The 23285-nt window shown below is 38.0% G+C and overlaps 1 long non-coding RNA gene across 1 annotated transcript in view; it reads left to right on the plus strand.

Moving 5' to 3' along the window:
- Positions 1-7668: 7668 nt before the first annotated feature.
- The window catches only part of LOC134738612 (uncharacterized), a 47168-nt gene continuing 31551 nt past the window's right edge, over positions 7669-23285 (plus strand). The window contains exon 1 of the long non-coding RNA XR_010124475.1: positions 7669-9443. This is a non-coding gene — a long non-coding RNA (uncharacterized LOC134738612). The remainder of the gene's footprint in view (positions 9444-23285) is intronic.

The raw sequence follows: 23285 nt of genomic DNA on the forward strand, positions 1-23285 counted from the left end.
CCTTAAATTCTTAGTAGACCAGCAGAGGGATTCTGTAAAAGAGAAGTCGGGTGATTAATTCTCCACTCAAGCTCCTCCAGTGACTTCCATAAACATGTAGAATAAACTCAAAGTCCTTCCTGTGTCCATCTTAGTCTGTACATTGGTCTCTTCTGTGCCTTTGTGTCCTCCCATTCTTTGCCTTGCTCATTCCATTCCAGACACACTCAGTTACTTGCTGCTACTTGAATATATCAAGCATGTTCCCTTATAGATTTGGCATTTGGGGTTCTCTTTGCTTGGAATAATCACTCCTCCAGTCTTTTCCAGGAGTTCACTCAGATCTTCTCCAAGTGTCATCTAATCAGGAGGCCTTCCTTGGCCACTCTATAGAGAGTGTCCTTGCCCTTGCTTTTATCCTGTTCATTTGTTTTCTCTGTCATTGGAATGTAAATGCCATAAGGTCAGGTCTTTGTTTTGTTGATGTGGTGTTTACATGCTCCCGTTTTCCTGGTTTAATCACTATGCTACTTTTCTAGGTAACAATTTCATATCTCCACTTCCCTTCTCAAATTCTTCTCTCTTCTCCCTCCCCATCATTTCCTTCATGAACTTGCTTCCCATTTCATGGAGAAAGTAAAACTTCTACACATTTTCACCATAGTATCTATTAACCTATCATACTCTGCTTCTATTCCTTTAATATAGATGGATATCCACAATTTTATCAAAGGTCTGCCTCTCTTTTTGTGCACAGATCCATCTCCTTACACCTTTTCAAGGATTTGCCTGCAGCAATTGCATTCTCTCCTGAATTATTAATATATTCCCCCTTTCTACTGTATCTTCTCCATCAGGAAATAAGCACGACATATTTCATCTTCAAAAAGAATCATTTTACCCCACATACCCCTGTAGCTACTACTCCATTTCTCTGCTCCCTACATAGCAAAACTATATACTTGTTCTTTACTTTCTCTTTTTGGAAAAGCAATTTGAAAGTGAAACCAAGATATTCAGTTTTAGTGGACCTTGAGTGAGGTCAGGAAATTGCATTATATGTTTTTAAGACTCCCTTGGTGAGTGTGCTCAGGATTGAAAACTATTAATTTAAGATTTTGTGTTAGGAAATATTACTAACTGAAGAGGACCATAAATGAAAATGAAATTCTCCAATTTTACTGGAAGCCAGTATTATAAACATTTGATTTATAAGACATAGGTAATCTACCAGGAACACAGTCCTGATGGAAAAACGGGTGTCCCTTTGAATTAGTTCCTTGTTTATCTTACTGTTATGGAAATCTTGGACTAGTAACAGGAAATCTTAACGTTGTCTCTATAGGCAAAGGATTGCATTTTCCAGCCTTATTGATGTGGGAAGCAGGCAGTAGATGAGGTGAGAGGAAGAGGTGGGAAGGGTGTAGGGAAATTGTGATTTCTCTATTCAAGATGACTGTATTTTCCAGATATAGATGTGTAAGGTCTATATATAACCTTGTATGCCCTCCTTAGTATTTAACACCTTGCCTTTTATGTGGCAGTTGTTAGCAAATAATGTATTGAATAAATAAAAATAGAAAGCTGTCATCTCCTTTTTTGTAATTCCAGAAGCTCTCAGGAAATTCATAATGACTAGCCAAAGATGCCTAAAAATAACAAATCTGATGCTTTAGTTCTTTAGTAAATTCATTCACTCACTCAAAAAATAATTTTTATGTGCTAGGCCCCGGGATTTAGCAGATTTGTGGATGCAGATTTGGTGCTACTCATACAAGTTTTAATCTAGCATGATTTTAACCCATGCAAACAATCTGATGCCACCAGTTTCTGACTATGTGGTTTTGTACAGATCATTTCCAAGGTCTGTGCTTCAGCATCTCCATGTATGAGATGGGAAGATAGAGAATATTTTAATGGATTGCTATGAGTATTAAATGAGAAAATCATATAAGAATATTGTTTACCCACTATAAAACCTAGCATAAGTTTTACCTATTGCAACAGTTTATACTCTACACTTTTTAATAGTAAATTGGAAAAAGAACAAATGTAAAGGGTAAAGCTGAATTGTTTTGCTGTTGCTAGTTGTTACCTTTTTATTTTCAGAGAGGCCTTTTCAGGTTTAAAGCTGACTGCTATTAATGAAAAGCCTGCTTCCTTCTTCAACATTCAAGTGCAAGGGTAATAACCTGCTACAGATCAAGTTGACCTTGCTGTGCTTGTGATGTTGTGGGATAGCATGCTGGTTGTGGGGCTCTCACAACCTCAAGCACTCTGCTGGATGTGAATGGTTCTCATACAAAACAAGTTGGCAATCCAACATCGTCTTTAATCACAGGCTTTCTTTAGGTTAGGCCAGGCCTCTTCTTTGGTGTGTGGCTCCCATTGGCAAGCCACTTGATGAAATTTCCCCAGAAAATCAGAACCATTATGAACTGCTACCAAAAGGGATCATGCTTTTATACAACCACTCTTGTGTTGCCTTCAAAGAGGCTGATAACTTCATGAATCAAAAACCTTAGCAATCACCCAGGACTGTGGTTCCCAAAGGCCAGTCCTCAGCTCAGGTTTCGTCATGATGGCATTTTCATTGATTTCATCAGCTGAATATATTTTAAAGAATTGTCCTTTATTCTGTTCTTTCATAAAATGACAAATCCACATTGAAAAATTGCATGGTTGTCTTTTCATGCACACACGCAATCTCTGAAATCACAAATTCTAGAAACTAGTTTTACAGATGGGGAAAATGAAACAGAGAGGTGATATGAATTCCCCAAAATGACATAGTCCATTATTTAAAGTATAGGAGTAAATCCCTGATCTACTGATTAATAGTTTAGTGCCAAGTAAGGAAACAGAACCACATATAATGAGAAAAGTAATTTTCACGTTAGAAAATTTCCAGCTTCCAGAGATATTTTGCTATTGCAGAGCCAGTGTGCACCATCATTGGCTTGTATTTTGGCAGAGGGAAAGTTTATACCATCACGGCCCATGCATTTTTCATTTACTCACCTCTTTCCAAAAAAAAAAAAACATATTGCCAGGAAAGACCTCATAGCATATTGGGCAGGCAGTCATGAATAAGGTTGGTACTTGAGATATGTTAGGACTTGGGCTTAAATTCCGGCTTTGTTATTGGCAATGTCACTTAATGTCTTGAATCAGTCTCATTATCTGTAAAGTCTCTTTTTCTCTGCTAAGCTTCATACAAGGACAAAAAGGAATATACAGATAAAATTGCTTTATAAGTTGCATAATGTTCTACAGATTGAAAAAGTCATTATTGATGGCAAAAGTTAAAAGTCGCAACCTTTTATCTGTTAATAGGCCTAACTCTTAAGGGTGGTAGAGAATAGAGATTTTTGAAGTTGTGTGTGAATGTATGTTGGCGGCAGAAAAAAAAGAGACTGCACTTGCCTGAACCTCAGAGCAAGTGTCTCTTTATTTATTTATTTATTTGACAGAGTCTCGCTCTGTCACCTAGGCTGGAGTGCGGTAGCATGATCTCAGCTTACTGCAACCTCTGCCTCCTGGGTTCAAGCGATTCTACTGCCTCAGCCTCTCTAGTAGCTGGGATTACAAGCACCTGCCACCATGCTTGGCTAGTTTTTGTATTTTTAGTAAAGAAGGGGTTTCACCATGTTGGCAAGGCTGGTCTTGAACTCCTGGCCTCAAGTGATCCACCTGCCTCGGCCTCCCAAAGTGCTGAGATTACAGGCATGAGCCACCATGCTCAGCTTGTACCTCTTTAAATTTTGCATTCTAGGCAACTCTCTTCCCTCATTCTTGTCCCAACCCTGAGCGTTATCTTGATAAGGTGGCTCTCTTTACCTGAGGGTGAATCTCAGAAAGGGATTTAGTTAAGAACTGTCGGTTGCCGTTTCTAGCAGTTGAGGGAATGGGTTAGTCCTGGAAGAAGGAATCTGGGCAGCATGCTACAGTATCCACTAAACCTCTGTGGAAATGTTTGGCAGTCTTTAACAAAGCTAAGATACACTTAACTTATGATCCTATAAGTCTATTCTTAGGTATATTTCCAAGAGAAATGGAAACCAAATTGTTCATAAAAATACCTGCACAAGAATATCCAGAGCTGCCCCAAACTGGAAACAACCCTTTTGCCCAGCAAAAGGTAAATGGAGAAACAAATATATTCAAACATTTTAACGCTGCTCAATAATACTTGAATTTCATGGGTAGAGCTCTCAAACACTATGCTAAGCCCCAAAAAACTGGGTAAAAAAATACCCAGAATTCTGTATGATTCAATATGAGGTGCTAAATAAGCAAAACTAATTTATGATTGAAAACAAATTTTGGGATGACTATCTCTGACATGGAAGATTGTCTGGTAAAGGGCATGAGAAAGCTTTCTGGGCACAGGAATGCTCTATATTTCTTTAGAAGTGTCGATTACACAGATGTACACATTTGTCAAAAGTCATCATACTCTTAATATTATACATTTTACTACATGTAAATCTAACTTAAAAAAACCCATTTTTGTCTAATTGGGAAGATGCAAATTTTTAAAGCTTAGATTTGGCTAAGAGGTTAGGATTCAGATTAAAAGGATTTTATAGCATTTCTCACACATATTAGAACATATTAGTGATACTGCCCAACCAGGGAAATAGAGAAAGTTACTTTCTTTCCATTCATTAACCTGTTTTCAGGTTAGTAAGTATTAAAGACTGCCTCTGTATGGCACCTGATCTCCTAAAGTACAATTTTTACAAATTTGGAAACTAAACTTTGAGCAATTATAGATAGCCATAGAAATTCAAAGTCTGCTCAGAGTAATTAAGGCTTTGATATCAAAAAAGGACTTCTTGGTGTGATGAAGCGCCATAGAACATGGACAATGTATATAAAGAGAGCCAGAACAGGCTAGATGATAGACTTTTTTTTTTTGGCTCTAAGTCCGTTTTCTTTTCTTTTCTTTACTTTTCTGAGACAGGGTCTCACTCTGTTGCCCAGGCTGGAGTGCAGTGGAATGATCACAGCTCACTGCAGCCCCACCTCCTAGGATCAATCAGTTCTCCTACCTCAGCCTCCCAAGTAGCTGGGACCACAGGTGTATGCCACCACACCCAGCAATTTTTTTTTTTTTTTGTATTTTTTGTAGAGATGGAGTTTTGCCATGTTGCTTAGGCTTGCTAATTTCTTAAACCAATTCAACTGTCAATATCATTTGTAGGATGGTTATATATAATTGTTTTTAAATTAGCCACATAGAAAATAATAAGTACTTCTATTCCATAGTGTGGTTTGGCCACTCCGAAAAAGTCAATTTTAAGAAATATTACCAGGAACGTCACTGGTGAGTAAACTATCTTTGATTATTCTTAAAAAGGTAGCAGACAAAATCACACAAAAATCTTCTCTTACAGAATGTTATTTAATAAGATTTATTTCTGTCTGAATTCATTTGTTTGTATTGCCTTGAGTTTTAAAGAATTTTAATTTAATAAAGTAAAAACGAACCAAAATGATAATATTATATAAAATTTCCCAAATTTCACTAAATTCTCATCCCACAAATCACCCCATTTTATTTCCTGTTGTTAGTGTCACTGAGAATTCTTCTCAAAGTAACCATGACTATTTGTATTTTCTATGGCTAAATTGGGCAGCAGGAGGGAGAGGGAGATGGTTTGTCTAAAAGCTTTCTACAAAAATGTGCTCCAGCTTTAACAAGCATAGGAGTTCTCATTGGAGAGTGGTCAGCTGCATTTGAAAAAGTAACTCCTTTGTAATTTTTTTGTTAATTTTGTCAGAAAAGTTGATTTTCTTTCCATTCGTTAATTTATTCCAACTTTTTATGCTTAAAATATTTATTGAGCACCTACTATGGGCCTCTATAATACATGGTATGCATTTTACACCATATTGTATATGATATTGTATTTGCTGATACGGTATAAAGAAAAATAAGTCATCATTGACTGAATTCAAGGCACTTGCATTCTATGGGGAGAATAAATTTGAACACAGCAAATCAACACAATATTAATTTACTTTAACACATTACTGTTAGGGTTACTTTGAAAAATGATGTTAGAGCAGAAAGAACAAAATCTGAATTTTGATGAGAGTAGGGAAATGTCCTAATTTAAAGATTCATACCTATATCATTCATTCTTTCATTTCAACCCCCCAGTTAATTAGCAGCATGGATTATGTGTTAGGTTTTACCCTTCTCCTTCAACCTCCATCTTCTTTTCTTGCAGCTCTCTTGGGTATTTCTGAAAAACAGAAAATGCACTTAACCAAAAGATTGTGCTACTAAGTTTAATTAACTTGAAACACTTTTGTTTTTATGTTTGTCCCGTAGAGCTGGCAAAGTCTTCTTTATGAATGTCATGAAATCTCAGATTTAGCTGGAGTCCTCCACCTGATATTTGGAGATGACACTGAGGAGCATATTTCCATCAGTTTTTATCTATGCACAGTGATTCTCCTGACAGAGATCAAGCCCATCGTTTCTGGTGCTTCATCTTCTGTTTTTAAGGAATCCACTTTCTCTATCAGTAGCTGCTGGTCTGCCTTTTAGTGCCTGAGTGTGACTGAAATTCTCAGATTTCATACTGTGAGACTTTCCCTTACTTAACCAGGAGAGAAAAGTTTATTTCTTTAAGCTCTCAGTTTTCATTGTTCTTTCTTTCTCTTGGATTTCTCCCAGTTTCTTCCTTTACTGCCAGACATAGGGTTATTACTTGCCTCCAGTGGAGGCATTTCTCACCCCAATCTGCTGATTTATTGTCCCTTCAATTTTTTTCCATAGCACATTCGATAAAATTAATAATTGCAATCAATCAGGCTCAGGCTATGTGCCAGGAATTGGCCAGTTGTTTTTATAGACAATATATTTAATCCTAACAATGATCCTGCAAAGTAGCATATTATTACCTATGTCTAATGGTAAGAAAGCTGAGACTCAGAGAGGTTAGGTAACTTGTTACAAAGTGAGCAAACAGATAACCAAGACTGGAACCCAGATCTCTTGACTCCAAATGTTAGATTTTTCCCAGTCTACCATTTTGCTTTGTCTTGAAGCATAGTGCCAGGAACTTGTTAGGTATTTAATAGGTGTTTGTCAAATTAATGTATAACTACATATGTGGAATCTCCTATATACCTTTTTTCTATAGTGAAATTCTAAAAGTATCTGTAATTGGTAGCTGGTAATGGTCTTGCTCACTAGCTATAAACAGCTAGAAACAATGAGTAATATATATGATACATCTGTTTTCACACATTGGATGATACAGGATCATGTTCCACGAGAGAAGGTAAACAAATGGGGTGAGCCCTATAATCAACTCAATTTTCAGTCTAGGAGCACTTTCTGGAATGTGGCATAGGGAGGGGAAACCCAAGCAAAGCTTGAAAGTTTCACTGAGTTGAGAAAACAAAGAGAGGAGTTTGGGAAGGCCTAAGTGACTTGAACTGCAAGGTAGAGTATCAGAGAAAAGGGAGATAAGCCCAGAAAGAGATCCAGAAATATACATAGGAGTCCCTGTGAGCCTTTGGCTGGATATTATCCGGTGCATGCATAGAATGGGACTCTCTGAGGTCAAGTGAAGAACAAGTATCTGGCAAAGAATTCCTAATGAGGGAGTGTAAGCCAAATAATTCCTAGAGCCAACAAAGGGCTGGGAGTTCTGACCAATCAGAATACAGAAATCTTGTTGACCCTCTAGGGCATTCTGCAGAGATTCAAGAAGGTTCATGCCATGGTAGCAGAGTAAAGGACAGTCTAAATCTAGACTTACTCTAACAAGGTTTAAAAACAATATGTGAAAGCAAAAGCTGATTCACAAGCAACTTAAATGTTGAACAAAACAAGCTGTCACATTCTTTAAAGGAAGACAGCAAAATCTAGATATTTAATAATGTAAAACTTACAATGTCCAGCATCCAATAAAAAATACTAGATATGCAAAGAAACAGAAAAATGTCACCCATATCTGGAATAATAATCAGTCAGTAGAAATGAATCCAAAAGTTATAGAGATGATGTAATTAGATGACAAGAACTCTAAAATTGCTATTATAAATATTTCGAAGTATCTAAAGAATAATATAAACACAATGAGTCAAGAAATAACCAAATGGAAATTCTAGAGATGAAAAATGAAGTATCTGAAATACAATATTCATCTGATGGACTTAACAACAGAACAAAAGATTAGCAAACTTGCAACTAACCAACTGAAGACATGTAGATAAAAGAGGCATAAGACAAAAAATAAACAGAGCCTCAATTACCTTGAGAAAATATGAAATAGTATAATATGTATATAATTAGAGACCCAGAAAAAGGAGGGAAGAAAAATTATTTAAGAAATAATTGCCATTTTTTTCCCCAAGGATCTCAACAGGACAAACACAAAGAAAATATCAAGGTGCATCATAGACAAATTATTGAAAATCAGCAATAAGGAGAAAACCTTAAAAACAGCAAGATAAAAAGATGCATTATGTGTAAAATTAAAAAAGAAAACAATGATTGCTGAGTTCTCATCATACCAATGCACAAAAGACAACAGAACAATATCTTTAATGTGTGAAAAGTAAGAAAAAAATGTCAAACTAAATTTTACATTCAGGAAAAATATTCTTTGAAAATAGAAGACAATGAGATTTCTGATTTGTGGTTATCACTCCATTCTCATAATAAGAAAAAATCTGAAAAAACTGGAAATCCACAACTCTTCTTAAAATTGAGGTAACAGGGCAAGCCACTACCTTGAATCTTAGAGACAGGAGGATACAAAGAATTCAGCTTAAAGAAAGAAGGAAGCCTTGGAGGAGAAGCCTGGTGCTGGAGCCTGTACCACTTTCCACAACATCAACTGTGCTACTGTATAATAACGGGGCATTATAGCCAAAAGAACTGTAAGCCTCAGACCCTATTTAAGGAAGAGTCTCCAGGGAAATCTAAAAATAACAGGGAAGACTAAAACAAGGACACCCAGAGAAAATGTTAGCCTCTGATATGTACAGCTATAGCAACTGGCAAACACAATGTAACTCCTAGCCAGATCAACATTAAACCTCACACAAAAGGTCTATTTACTTCATTTCCTTCTAATTGATACATCCTCTCAGGCTGTCAACAAGAAACTAAAGATGTGAAAATGCAAAAACTCTGTCTGAAGAGAGAAAGCATGCATTAGACTCAGACTGGCAGAAATTTTGAATGATCAAACCAGATATTTAAAATAACTATGATTAAAATGCTAGCAGAATGGAAAAAGTAAACAACCTGCACAAATGGAAGGCAAAACAAAGACATTTTCAAATAAGCAAAAGGTGATAGAATGTGTCATCCACAGACCTGCACTATAAAAAACAGTAGAAGAAGTTCTTCAGTATGAAAATGAATGATACAAGATGGAAACTGAGATCTACAAAATGAAACATCATTGGAAATAGTAAATACATGGGTAAGTATAAAACATTTTTTTCTCATTTAAAAAGAGTATCTTTAAGGGCAAATTAATTATTTAAATAAAAATAATAACTGCATTGTACAGTTAATAACATATGCAGAGGTGAAATATATGATGAGGATCACAAACTAAGGCAGGCAGAAATGATAGTTTACTCTTTTAAGTTTCTTACATTATATATTATTTGATATTTGATGAATATTATTTGATGGTAGTCTGTGTTAAAAGAGGCATACTGTAAATCCTAACGAAACTACAAAATAAATAAAACTAAATGTTATTGTTAATAAACCACTAGAAAAGATAAAATGTAACACAGATCCTGCATAATTCATCCAAACAAAATCAGAAAAAGTAGAAAAAAGAAACCACAAAACCAGGTGGGATAAACGGAAAACTAACAAGATAGTAGATGGAAACAAAACTTATTGGTAAAATGGTAAAAATATATCCGTATTCTAAAAGAAAATAACCTAAGTGAAATTGCCAACATTTTATAAAACCATTTATTCACTGAACATCAAAAATGGAGAGCTCTTATCCAAGTCTAAATTGATTTAAATTGAGGATGCTGTCCATCATAGTCTTCTCATTTTCCAGGGTTAGTTCTGGATGGTACTGCTGCCTCCAAGCAGCATCAAGATTTAGGAGGGCTAACAGTGATCGGACATAACAATAGGTGAGCTTTGGGTCTCTTTACTGGAGTACTGGCCAAGGGCAAAGGAATGTAGATAAATATTAACTATGTAATAAATGATCCATTATAGAAACAAAAACCAAAGCAGCTATATCCATGTTCTATCTTGCATTTTATGTATATATGTGTGTGTATATATATATAACATAAACAAATTATTTTTTTCTTTTTCCCTTACTCTTAATATTTTATATGAGCAGTGTTGGTGGTAGTTGCCTTTTTAATTTAGTTTTTTTAGGTCATAGAATATCTAGGTAGAATTGTGAATCATGGAAGTGGTGGCTGACAGGGCTTTATGCTTCTCAGTTTTTGAAAATGATGAGAGAATTTTTGTATGAGGAAGAGGTACATCACGTTGTGCAGGGCCATGATTCTGTTATCAATGGAAGTTAAATATGGCTAAAAGGGTGAGAAAGAATCTGAGTAACTAAAGGGCTAGACTGCACCAACTGCTGACTGCTGTCAGCTCCTTTCCAAGTTTTCCATGCTCTGTTCTGTATCACAGGGGCTAGGCTTCTGCAAACTACACTTCCCAGACTTCCTTGATGGTGGGCTTCCCTTTCTATTTCACCGGTGGGAGGTAACAGCAGCAGATTGCAAAGCAGAGCTAGAATTGGGGCAGGGAGACAGATAGAGAGGAAGGTCATTGCTCTTCTCTTTATGCTTTTGCTGTTGCCACTGGCAGAACTGAGTGGTATGTACTCCAGCCACCTTCAGTAGATCTGGCCGCAGTAGATCTGGTGGGTGATTGCTAGTGATGGCCAGAGGTCATGGGCTTCAGTGATATCAGTAAGTCGGGCAGTTGTGATTACAGCAGCATAAGCAGTAGCTGCTGTATGACCCCGCAGCAGCAGAGTTGGCAGTTAGCATTCCTAGGCTCTGCTAACACCACGGCTCTGCTAACACCAGCCCTACGGGTGGTAGCAGCTTCCTGAAGTTACTAATCTCTGGGATTATTTACAACCCCCTTTTGGCTTCCTTTGCTTTCAAATGCTTTTGGAACCAAGTGCCTGCATCAAATCCTCCCTCTCAACCCTTGTTTGAAATAACTAGTGTAGTTTTCATTTTCCTGATCAGACTCTCCCTGATTTAGGGGACAGGAGAGATTTAAGCAAATATAAGCTCCTTCTAAAGGGTTTCCTAATATCTCCACTGCAGGATAGGCCAACTCGTGAGGTACTTACCACACCCCTGTCTCTTTGGGCATGTCAGGTCCAGCTACCCCCAACTCTCAGGTCTTTGAGTATGTTCAAACAGACAACACGTGCCTAGGATTCAAATTGAAGCTGGGACATGTTCAGTAGGTATTAAGGTGGTTTATATTAACCTTAAATGTCCCTTTTAGTTGTAATATTTTCGAATAGTGGTTTCCATCCTGTGGATCATTGTGGGATGTTAGAGATTTTTTTTGGAAGGGATTCATAAATCCATGTGGGCACAAGAATTTGTATACTGGAAAAAACGTAGTTTCTCGAAATATTATCTTTTGTAAAACAAGTGTATGAATATAGTTTTAGGATTAGTAAAATATAAATTTATGAAATACAAATTTATGTATATAAATGAATACACAGCTGTTTTTGGTAATTGCAATTTGAAAAATCAACATAGACTAATAATATTATTTTTTCTTCTTGTGATGGGGGTAAATACAAAAATTATTTTATTTTTAAAAAGAAGCACTTTTACCTGAAAGGGTTGTAAACCATTATACTAGAGCTCTGACTTTCAAATATGGCATAGTTTCAAATTCAAGTGACTCATTTTAAAAGTTCTAAAGCCTGCAGTGTTTGGAGGACAATTTTCTGGAACCAATCTTTGCTTAACAAGAGTTTACTTTTTTAAACTATGATATTACTAAGTAACTCGGATTTAATATACTTAGGTCATTTAGGAATTCCATCACAAACGGGCTTTTATTGGCAAGATAATTAATTTTATGGACATGCATAGTTTTTGTTTCCTCCTTAACAGAAAATTTTAATTATATCTTAAGAATCCAGGGAGCAAATTTTGAGAATAGCAGTAAAATACGACTTTAAGGTGAGCTTAAGTTATAGTCCCTGGTTTTCTTCCAGCTGTCAACACAAGTGCTGCCATTTTAGGATGTTAGATTAACTAACATGATTACTTCTGCCATAAAAATTACTAGTGACAATGCATCGTGGTTGAAAGAAGGGAACCTAACATTTATTGGTGGCCTCCTAAGAGCAGGATGCCAAACCAGGTTATATATATGAAACTTAACAGAAGCTCCAAAATTGCAATAATTTGTCCAGGAACATGTAGTTAATAGCTAGCCAAGGCAGAATTTAAATAGATATTTGTTTGGTTAAGAGCTAGATTTGAAACCAAATGCCTGGGTTTGACCTCAATTCCTCCAATAATGATCTATATGACCTTGGTCTAGTCATTACCTCTAGCTTCAGCTTCCTTATCTGTAAAATGGGAACAGTTACACTGCCTCTATCATAGGGTGGTTTCAGAATTCAATGTGACGGCCAGGCGCGGTGGCTCACACCTGTAATCCCAGCACTTTGGGAGGCCGAGGCGGGAGGATCACAAGGTCAGGAGATCGAGACCATCCTGGCTAACATGGTGAAACCCCGTCTCTACTAAAAATACAAAAAATTAGCCAGGCGTGGTGGCTGGCGCCCGCAGTCCCAGCTACTCTGGGGGCTGAGACAGGAGAATGGCATGAACCCGGGAGGCAGAGCTTGCAGTGAGCCCAGATTGCGCCACTGCACTCCAGCCTGGGCGACAGAGTGAGACTCCGTCTCAAAAACAAAAACACAGAATTCAATGTGACAATGCACATTAGGCACAAAGCATATTGACTGACACATAGTAACTACTCTAAATGTTAGCTCTTACTATTTTTATAATGCTCCCATTTTCCTTAAAATTAGAGTTAGTAAAATTGATGTTTAGACCTAAGTCTATCACTAACAACTAAAGTTGTGTGAGTTTCAAAAAGTCACTTTAACCTCTAAACTTCAGTTTTTTAATCTGTAAAATGGAGATAATTAATAATTATTTTCCAGCCTCTTTTGAAGGATATTATACAAGAATTAAATGAGATTAAGGAGGCAAAAAAATAAAATGCTTTGTGCACAATTGTGAGTTTATAAATATATAAATATACATTATACTAAATATATAGTTGTTTTTGAGAGGTTCACCTTGGCTTAGAGTTTATCTGATTTAAGAATAAGGTGTTGCCTCATTTAAGGTTTTGATTTATTTACATATTTTCATATATAATTTTAAATGTCTTCAGGAAAGGGTGTGCATGCTCTGTTTGAAACCCATTGCCGGTTTCAATATTTCTTCCTCTTCCCAGAGAAAGGCTCAATTTAGCAGCAGAGCAAACTGGACGTTTTCTCACCATTTGTTTCACCAGAGAAAGGAAGGGACAGCAACTTGGAGTCTGGAGCTGACGCAGAGGATGTTTCTTGATATCTTCAAATTGAACCTGTCTCACTTGACAGATTTATGCTGCCAGAGTGGTTCTTCTAGTAAGAAGCCCCTTGTCATCAGACACTGCATTTCACTTGGTGATTTTCCAGACTCCTCAAATCTTTTATGGAAAGAGGTAGATCATGGATATAAATATAAAAAATAAAAATAGCAACTTGCCTTTCAATTGAGTACAACAATTTATTCAGCATAGTAAAAATGAATTAAATTTGTGGAAGTTATCCCATTAGATTATCTTTTAAATGATTAATATAAAGCCAGAAGATGTACTTCAATTCCAAAGGCATAACCTGTTAATCTCAAAATTCTACAATTTCTCTTTATCTCTCCTTTTTTCTTGACCCCTTGGGTTCATTCACCGTCCTTGCTTTTCCAGGCTGCTGCCATTCTTCTAAATACACTTTCTCTAGTCTTCTAGCACCTTCACATTCCAGTGTCCACCTTGTTGCCTTGTTGCCAGAGAGACCTTTTTCAGATACACATCTGAGTATGTTATTCTCTTTCAATTTCTCCCCATTACCGTCAACCACAAAGTGCACACCTTTTGCATAACAGTGCTCACAAGAAATACTAGCTTCCTACATCCTTTCATTGCCTAACCTGGCTCTTAAAGCCTCCACAGTCTGTTTTCCATCTGCTCTTATATTTTTATTTTCTTCTGCCCTTTTCCACTTTACAAGTTCCCAGCTATCCAGGACATCTTTATGTTCCCCAAGGATGAGTTAAACGTTCATATTTCCATGCCTTTTTTCATTTTTTTCCTCTCTCTTCCCGGACTAGAAAGTTTGTATTCATCTTTTTAGAATCAGCCACCTTGTGCTGCATCCTTTGTGAAGACTTATTTGCCAGTCCCTGACAACCCCCCTTTCCCGCCTGTAGATTCAGCTCCCCTACCTCTGCGCTTTCATAGCATCTAGTATTTACACATCTCTAAGAGTACACTTGGATATTAGCCTGTAGCATTTGCGCACATGGCTGTCTCTCTCAATGGACTGTGAGCTCCTTGAGGGTAGAGACTGCCTGTCTTATTTTATTTTTTGAGTCATTAGTGACAAATATAGTGCCTGGTACAGGGTGCTAGTAGACTGTAATGGCTCAACAGTTAAACTACAGATTCAAAAAGACCTGAGTGGGAAGTCCAATGTTAGTACTTACCAGCTAAGTAATATTGGGAAAGTCACCTGATTCCTCTTGATTTTAACTTTTTTCATCTGTAAAATGCAGACAATAACAAAATACCTATCTTATAAGGCTGTTGCAAAAATTAAATGAGTTAGTATGTGTAGACCTTTCCTTTTTTTTTTTTTTTTTTTTTTTAGACGGAGTCTCGCTCTGTTGCCCAGGCCGGAGTGCAGGGGCGCGATCTTGGCTCACTGCAGGCTCCGCGCCCCGGGTTCATGCCATTCTCCGGCCTCAGCCTCTCGAGTAGCTGGGACTACAGGTGCCCGCCACCTCGCCTGGCTAATTTTTTTTTGTATTTTTAGTACAGACGGGGTTTCTAGGCTGGTCTCGATCTCCTGACCTCGTGATCCTCCCGCCTCGGCCTCCCAAAGTGCCGGGATTACAAGCGTGAGCCACTGCACCCAGCCCTGGTATGTGTAGAACCTTCAAAGCAATGTCTGGCATAGTAACTCTGTACTTTGTATTGGCTTTTGTTTATTATTATTATTATTGTTGTTGTTATCTCTTACAATTGTTGGGAAGATTACATAAGATTGCTCATACATGGGAAATGTTTAGCATGGCAACTGGCTTGGAGTACATGTTCAATATAGTTTAGATGTTTTAATCATTATTTTATTATTAAGAATTGTTGAAGAGATGATCTTCCTGTTTTCTTGTCTGTTGCCCTTTAGACACCATCTCTGGAAGTTCCACTAACTTCAAAACTCACTACATCCAAAATTTATCTCACAATATTCCCCTAAAACCTGTTCATGTAAAAATGCTCGGCAGAGCAGCTACATAAATATTTTCTTCCTCTCGTCCTGTCCCCTTCCCTCTCTTCTTCCTCCTTCTCCATCCCTTTCTGCTTTTCTCCCTAATTATCCCATCACCTTTATCTTGGTGTTCTAAAATTACTTTAATCTCTTGCCTCTCCTTCCCCTCAACACAATATTTCACTGATTCCCATGATATTTTTGAAAGGTGTCTGGGTTGCATGTATTTCTGTGTCATTCTTATGGCCCTTTCTTTGCAGAGTTTCACCTGCCACCTGGATCGTTTCCTATTTTTCTGCAGCCACTTCAGGGCGGGGACCCAGTATCACGAAGCTGCAAGGTAAAAAGGATCAAACCTTAACTGCCTGCATGTGCTCACAGGAACATAACTGAGTGAGGCTCACCAGCAACCAGGAAGTGAGCTGAGCCTAACATAGGGGAGAGATCCTGTCTCATCTGCAGAGAAGAGCTGCTATATAGGAAAGTATCTGCTCATTGCTGCCATGTGGGAATGCTGGTATTGCTGGACTTTCTGATATTTTAGGAGAAACTGCTGATCTGTACATGAAGTCTGATATATAAATGATGATACTATATTTATATATCTATGGATAAATAAATAATGTCAACTGGTTCCAGAAAACAACAACAACAACAACAACAACAACAAACCACTGTGTGGGCTAAACAAGCCTGCTGATTAGATTTGGCACATTGACAGAGAGGTTAAGGTGCCTAAGTGCCTGAAAAACTTTTGTGTTTTTGTTTATGAGAACAACTTCAGCAAAGTTTCAAGATACAGAATCAATTTACAAAAATCAGTAGCATTTCTATACATCAACAACATCCAAGATGAAACCCAAATCAAGAATGAGGTCCCATTCACAACAGTCTCACACACACAAAATACCTAGGAATACAGCTAGCCAAGAAGGTGAAAGATCTCTACAACAAGGTTATAAATCACTTCTCAAAGAAATCAGAGATGACATAAACAAATGGAAAAATATTACATGCTCATAGATAGTAAGAATAAATATTGTTAAAATGTCCATATTGCCCAAAGCAATTTATAGATTCAGTGCTGTTCCTAGCAAACTACCAGTGACATTTTTCACAGAATTAGAAAAAAAAAAACTATTCAAAAATCCTATGGAACCAAAAAAAAAAAAAGAGCCTGAATAGTGAAAAATATGTTAAGCAAAAAGAACAAAACTGAAGGCATCACATTACCTGACTTTAAACAATATTACAGAGTTACAGTAACCAAAACATCATAGTACTGGTACAAAAACAGACACATGGACCAATGCAACAGAATAGAGAGCCTAGATATAAAGCCACACACCCACAATCATCTGATCTTTGACATCTACAAAAATAAGCAATCGGAAAAGACATCCTGTTGAACAAATGGTGCTGAGATAACTGATTAGCCATATGCAGAATATTGAAACTGGACCCCTGCCCCCCCCCCTTTTTTTTTTTAACCGTATACAAAAACCAACTCAAGATGGATTAAAGACTTAAATTTAAAACCTAAAACTATAAAAAACCTAGAAGAAATCCTAGGAAAAACTGTTATGGACATAGGTCCTGGCAAAGATTTCATGACAAAGATGCCAAAAGCAATTGCAACAAAAAGAAAAATTGACAAATGGGACCTAATTAAATTAATGAGCTTCTGTACAGCAAAAGAAACAATCAACAGAGTAAAGAGACAACCTACAGAATGGGAGGAAATATTTTCAAACTGCATCTGACAAAGTTCTAATATCTAGAATCTATAAGGAACCTAAACAAGATAACAAGCAGAAAACAAACAATCCCATTAAAAATTGGGCAAAGGACATGAATAGATGCTTTTCAAAAGAAGACATACACACAGCCAATAAAAATGAAAAATGCTCAACATCACTAATTATTAACGAAATCCAAATCAAAACCAAAATGAAATATCATCACACACCAAACAGAATGGCTAATATTAAAAGGTTAAAAAATAACAGATGCTGGTGAGGCTGTGGAGAAAATAAAACACTTACACATTCTTGGTGGGAATGTAAGTTAGCTCAGCCATTTTAGAAAGCAGTTCAGCAATTTCTCAGATAACTTAAAATAGAACTACCATTTGACCCAGCAGTCCCATTATTGGGTATATACCCAAAGCAATGTAAATCTTCTACCATAAAGTCACATGCATGCATATGTTCATCACAGCACTATTCACAATAGCAAAAACATGGAATCAAATGCTCTTCAACAGTAGACTGGATGAAGAAAATATGGTACATATACACCATGAAATACTACACAGCTATAAAAAGAACAAGACCATGTCCTTTGCAGGGACATGGATGGAGCTGGAGGTCATTATCCTAAGCAAACTAATGCAGGAACAGAAAACTAAATACTGCATGTTCTCACTTACAAGTGAGAACTAAACACTGAGTACACATGAACACAGAGAAGGAAACAACAGACTTTGGGACCTACTTGAAGGTAGAGGGTGGGACCAGGGTTAGGATTGAAAAACTACCTACTGAGTACTATGTTTAACACCTGGGTGATGAAATAATCTGTATAACAAACCCCCATGATATGCAATTTACTTATATAATAAACCTGCACATGTTCCTCTGAGTCTAAAATAAAAGTTAAAAAAAAAAGAATCAAGATTTTAGAAAATAAAATGTTTGATGATGGCCTAATAGGAACAGCTCCGGTCTACAGCTCCCAGCATGAGTGACACAGAAGATGGGTGATTTCTGCATTTCCATCTGAGGTACTGGGTTCATCTCACTAGGGAGTGCCAAACAGTGGGTGCAGGACAGTGGGTGCAGCGCACCGTGCATGAGCCGAAGCAGGGTGAGGCATTGCCTCACTTGGGAAGTGCAAGGGGTCAGGGAGTTCCCTTTCCTAGTCAAAGAAAGGGGTGACAGACGGCACCTGGAAAATCGGGTCACTCCCACCATAATATTGTGCTTTTCCGACGGGCTTAAAAAAAGGCGCACCAGGAGATTATATCCTGCACCTGGCTCGGAGGGTCCTATGCCCACGGAGTCTCGCTGATTGCTAGCACAGCAGTCTGAGATCAAACAGCAAGGCAGCAGCGAGGCTGGGGGAGGGGTGCCCGCCATTGCCCAGGCTTACTTAGGTAAATAAAGCAGTCGGGAAGCTCGAACTGGGTGGAGCCCACCACAGCTCAAGGAGGCCTGCCTGCCTCTGTAGGCTCCACCTCTGGGGGCAGGGCACAGACAAACAAAAAGACAGCAGTAACCTCTGCAGACTTAAATGTCCATGTCTGACAGCTTTGAAGAGAGCAGTGGTTCTCCCAGCACGCAGCTGGAGATCTGAGAATGGGCAGACTGCCTCCTCAGGTGGGTCCTTGACCCCTGACCCCTGAGCAGCCTAACTGGGAGGTACCCCCCAGTAGGGGCAGACTGACACCTCACACGGCCGCGTACTCCTCTGAGACAAAAATTCCAGAGGAACGATCAGACAGCAGCATTCGCAGTTCATGAAAATCTGCTGTTCTGCAGCTACCACTGCTGATACCCAGGCAAACAGGGTCTGGAGTGGACCTCTAGCAAACTCCAACAGACCTGCAGCTGAGGGTCCTGTCTCTTAGAAGGAAAACAAACAAACAGAAGGGACATCCACACCAAAAACCCATCTGTACATCACCATCATCAAAGACCAAAAGTAGATAAAACCACAAAGATGGGGAAAAAACACAGCAGAAAAACTGGAAACTCTAAAATGCAGAGCGCCTCTCCTCCTCCAAAGGAACGCAGCTCCTCACCAGCAACGGAACAAAGCTGGATGGAGAATGACTTTGAGGAGTTGAGAGAAGAAGGCTTCAGATGATCAAACTACTCTGAGCTACAGGAGGAAATTCAAACCAAAGGCAAAGAAGTAAAAAATTTGAAAAAAATTTAGACGAATGTATAACTAGAATAACCAATATAGAGAAGTGCTTAAAGGAGCTGATGGAGCTGAAAGCCAAGGCTCGAGAACTACATGAAGAATGCAGAAGCCTCAGGAGACGATGCGATCAACTGGAAGAAAGGGTATCAGTGATGGAACATGAAATGAATGAAATGAAGCAAGAAGGGAAGTTTAGAGAAAAAAGAATAAAAAGAAACAAACAAAGCCTCCAAGAAATATGGGACTATGTGAAAAGACCAAATCTACGTCTGATTGGTGTACCTGAAAGTGACGGGGAGAATGGAATCAAGTTGGAAAACACTCTGCAGGATATTATCCAGGAGAACTTCCCCAATCTAGCAAGGCAGGCCAACATTCCGATTCAGGAAATACAGAGAACACCACAAAGATACTCCTCGAGAACAGCAACTCCAAGACACATAATTGTCGGATTCACCAAAGTTGAAATGAAGGAAAAAATGTTAAGGGCAGCCAGAGAGAAAGGTCGGGTTACCCACAAAGGGAAGCCCATCAGACTAACAGCAGATCTCTCAGTAGAAACTCTACAAGCCAGAAGAGAGTGGGGGCTGATATTCAACATTCTTAAAGAAAAGAATTTTCAACCCAGAATTTCATATCCAGCCAAACTAAGCCTCAAAAGTGAAGGAGAAATAAAATCCTTTACAGACAAGCAAATGCTGAGAGATTTTGTCACCACCACCCCTGCCCTAAAAGAGCTCCTGAAGGAAGCACTAAACATGGAAAGGAACAACTGGTACCAGCCACTGCAAAATCATGCCAAATTGTAAAGATCACCAAGGCTAGGAAGAAACTGCATCAACTAACGAGCAAAATAACCAGCTAACATCATAATGACAGGATCAAATTCACACATAACAATATTAACTTTAGATGTAAATGGACTAAATGCTCCAATTAAAAGACACAGACTGGCAAATTGGATAAAGAGTCAAGACCCATCAGTGTGCTGTATTCAGGAAACCCATCTCACATGCAGAGACACACATAGGCTCAAAATAAAAGGATGGAGGAAGATCTACCAAGCAAATGGAAAAACAAAAAAAGGCAGGGGTTGCAATCCTAGTCTGATAAAACAGACTTTGAAACAACAAAGATCAAAAGAGACAAAGAAGGCCATTACATAATGGTAAAGGGATCAATTCAACAAGAAGAGCTAACTATCCTAAATATATATGCACCCAATACAGGAGCATCCAGATTCATAAAGCAAGTCCTGACTGACCTACAAAGAGACTTAGACTCCCACACAATAATAATGGGAGACTTTAACACCCCACTGTCAACATTAGACAGATCAACGAGACAGAAAGTTAACAAGGATACCCAGGAATTGAACTCAGCTCTGCACCAAGCAGACCTAATAGACATCTACAGAACTCTCCACCCCAAATCAACAGAATATACATTCTTTTCAGCACCACACTACACTTATTCCAAAATTGACCACATAGTTGGAAGTAAAGCTCTCCTCAGCAAATGTAAAAGATCAGAAATTATAACAAACTGTCTCTCAGACCACAGTGCAATCAAACTAGAACTCAGGATTAAGAAACTCACTGAAAACCACTCAACTACATGGAAACTGAACAACCTGCTCCTGAATGACTACTGGGTACATAATGAAATGAAGGCAGAAATAAAGATGTTCTTTGAAACCAATGAGAACAAAGACACAACGTGCCAGAATCTCTGGGACACATTCAAAGCAGTGTGTAGAGGGAAATTTATAGCACTAAATGCCCACAAGAGAAAGCAGGAAAGATCCAAAATTGACACCCTAACATCACAATTAAAAGAACTAGAAAAGCAAGAGCAAACACATTCAAAAGCTAGCGGAAGGCAAGAAATAACTAAAATCAGAGCAGAACTGAAGGAAATAGAGATACAAAAAACCCTTCAAAAAATTAATGAATCCAGGAGCTGGTTTTTTTGAAAGGATCAACAAAATTGGTAGACCACTAGGAAGACTAATAAAGAAGAAAAGGGACAAGAATCAAGTAGATGCAATAAAAAATAATAAAGGGGATAGCACCACTGATCCCACAGAAATACAAACTACCATCAGAGAATACTACAAACACCTCTACGCAAATAAACTAGAAAATCTGGAAGAAATTGATAAATTCCTGGACACATACACCCTCCCAAGACTAAACCAGGAAGAAGTTGAATCTCTGAATAGACCAATAACAGGCTCTGAAATTGTGGCAATAATCAATAGCTTACCAACCAAAAAGAGTCCAGGACCAGATGGATTCACAGCCGAATTCTACCAGAGGTACAAGGAGGAACTGGTACCATTCCTTCTGAAATTATTCCGATCAATAGAAAAAGAGGGAATCCTCTCTAACTCATTTTATGAGGCCAGCATCATCCTGATACCAAAGCCAGGCAGAGACACGATCAAAAAAGAGAATTTTAGACCAATATCCTTGATGAACATTGCTGCAAAAATCCTCAATAAAATACTGGCAAACCGAATCCAGCAGCACATCAAAAAGCTTATCCACCATGATCAAGTGGGCTTCATCCCTGGGATGCAAGGCTGGTTCAACATACGCAAATAAATAAATGTAATCCAGCATATAAACAGAACCAAAGACAAAAACCACATGATTATCTCAATAGATGCAGAAAAGGCCTTTGACAAAATTCAACAACACTTCATGCTAAAAACTCTCAAGAAATTAGGTATTGATGGGACGTATATCAAAATAATAAGAGCTATCTATGACAAACCCACAGCCAATATCATACTGAATGGGCAAAAACTGGAAGCATTCCCTTTGAAAACTGGCACAAGACAGGGATGCCCTCTCTCACCACTCCTATTCAACGTAGTGTTGGAAGTTCTGGCCAGGGCAATTAGGCAGGAGAAGGAAATAAAGGGTATTCAGTTAGGAAAAGAGGAAGTCAAATTGTCCCTGTTTGCAGATGATATGATTGTATATCTAGAAAACCCCATTGTCTCAGCCCAAAATCTCCTTAAGCTGATAAGCAACTTCAGCAAAGTCTCAGGATACAAAATCAAGGTACAAAAATCACAAGCATTCTTATATACCAATAACAGACAAACAGAGAGCCAAATCATGAGTGAACTCCCATTCACAATTGCTTCAAAGAGAATAAAATACCTAGGAATCCAACTTACAAGGGATGTGAAGGACCTCTTCAAGGAGAACTACAAACCACTGCTCAAGGAAATAAAAGAGGATACAAACAAATGAAAGAACATTCCATGCTCATGGGTAGGAAGAATCAATATCGTGAAAATGGCCATACAGCCCAAGGTAATTTACAGATTCAATGCCATCCCCATCAAGCTACCAATGACTTTCTTCACAGAATTGGAAAAAACTACTTTAAAGTTCATATGGAACCAAAAAACAGCCCGCATCACCAAGTCAATGCTAAGCCAAAAGATCAAAGCTGGAGGCATCACACTACCTGACTTCAAACTATACTACAAGGCTACAGTAACCAAAACAGCATGGTACTGGTACCAAAACAGAGATATAGATCAATGGAACAGAACAGAGCCCTCAGAAATAATGCTGCATATCTACAACTATCTGATCTTTGACAAACCTGAGAAAAACAAGCAATGGGGAAAGGATTCCCTATTTAATAAATGGTGCTGGGAAAACTGGCTAGCCATAAGTAGAAAGCTGAAACTGGATCCCTTCCTTACACCTTATACAAAAATTAATTCAAGATGGATTAAAGACTTAAACTTTAGACCTAAAA

The sequence above is a fragment of the Pongo pygmaeus genome, chromosome 1 (genome assembly GCF_028885625.2).
Source record: "Pongo pygmaeus isolate AG05252 chromosome 1, NHGRI_mPonPyg2-v2.0_pri, whole genome shotgun sequence".
NCBI lineage: Eukaryota > Metazoa > Chordata > Mammalia > Primates > Hominidae > Pongo > Pongo pygmaeus.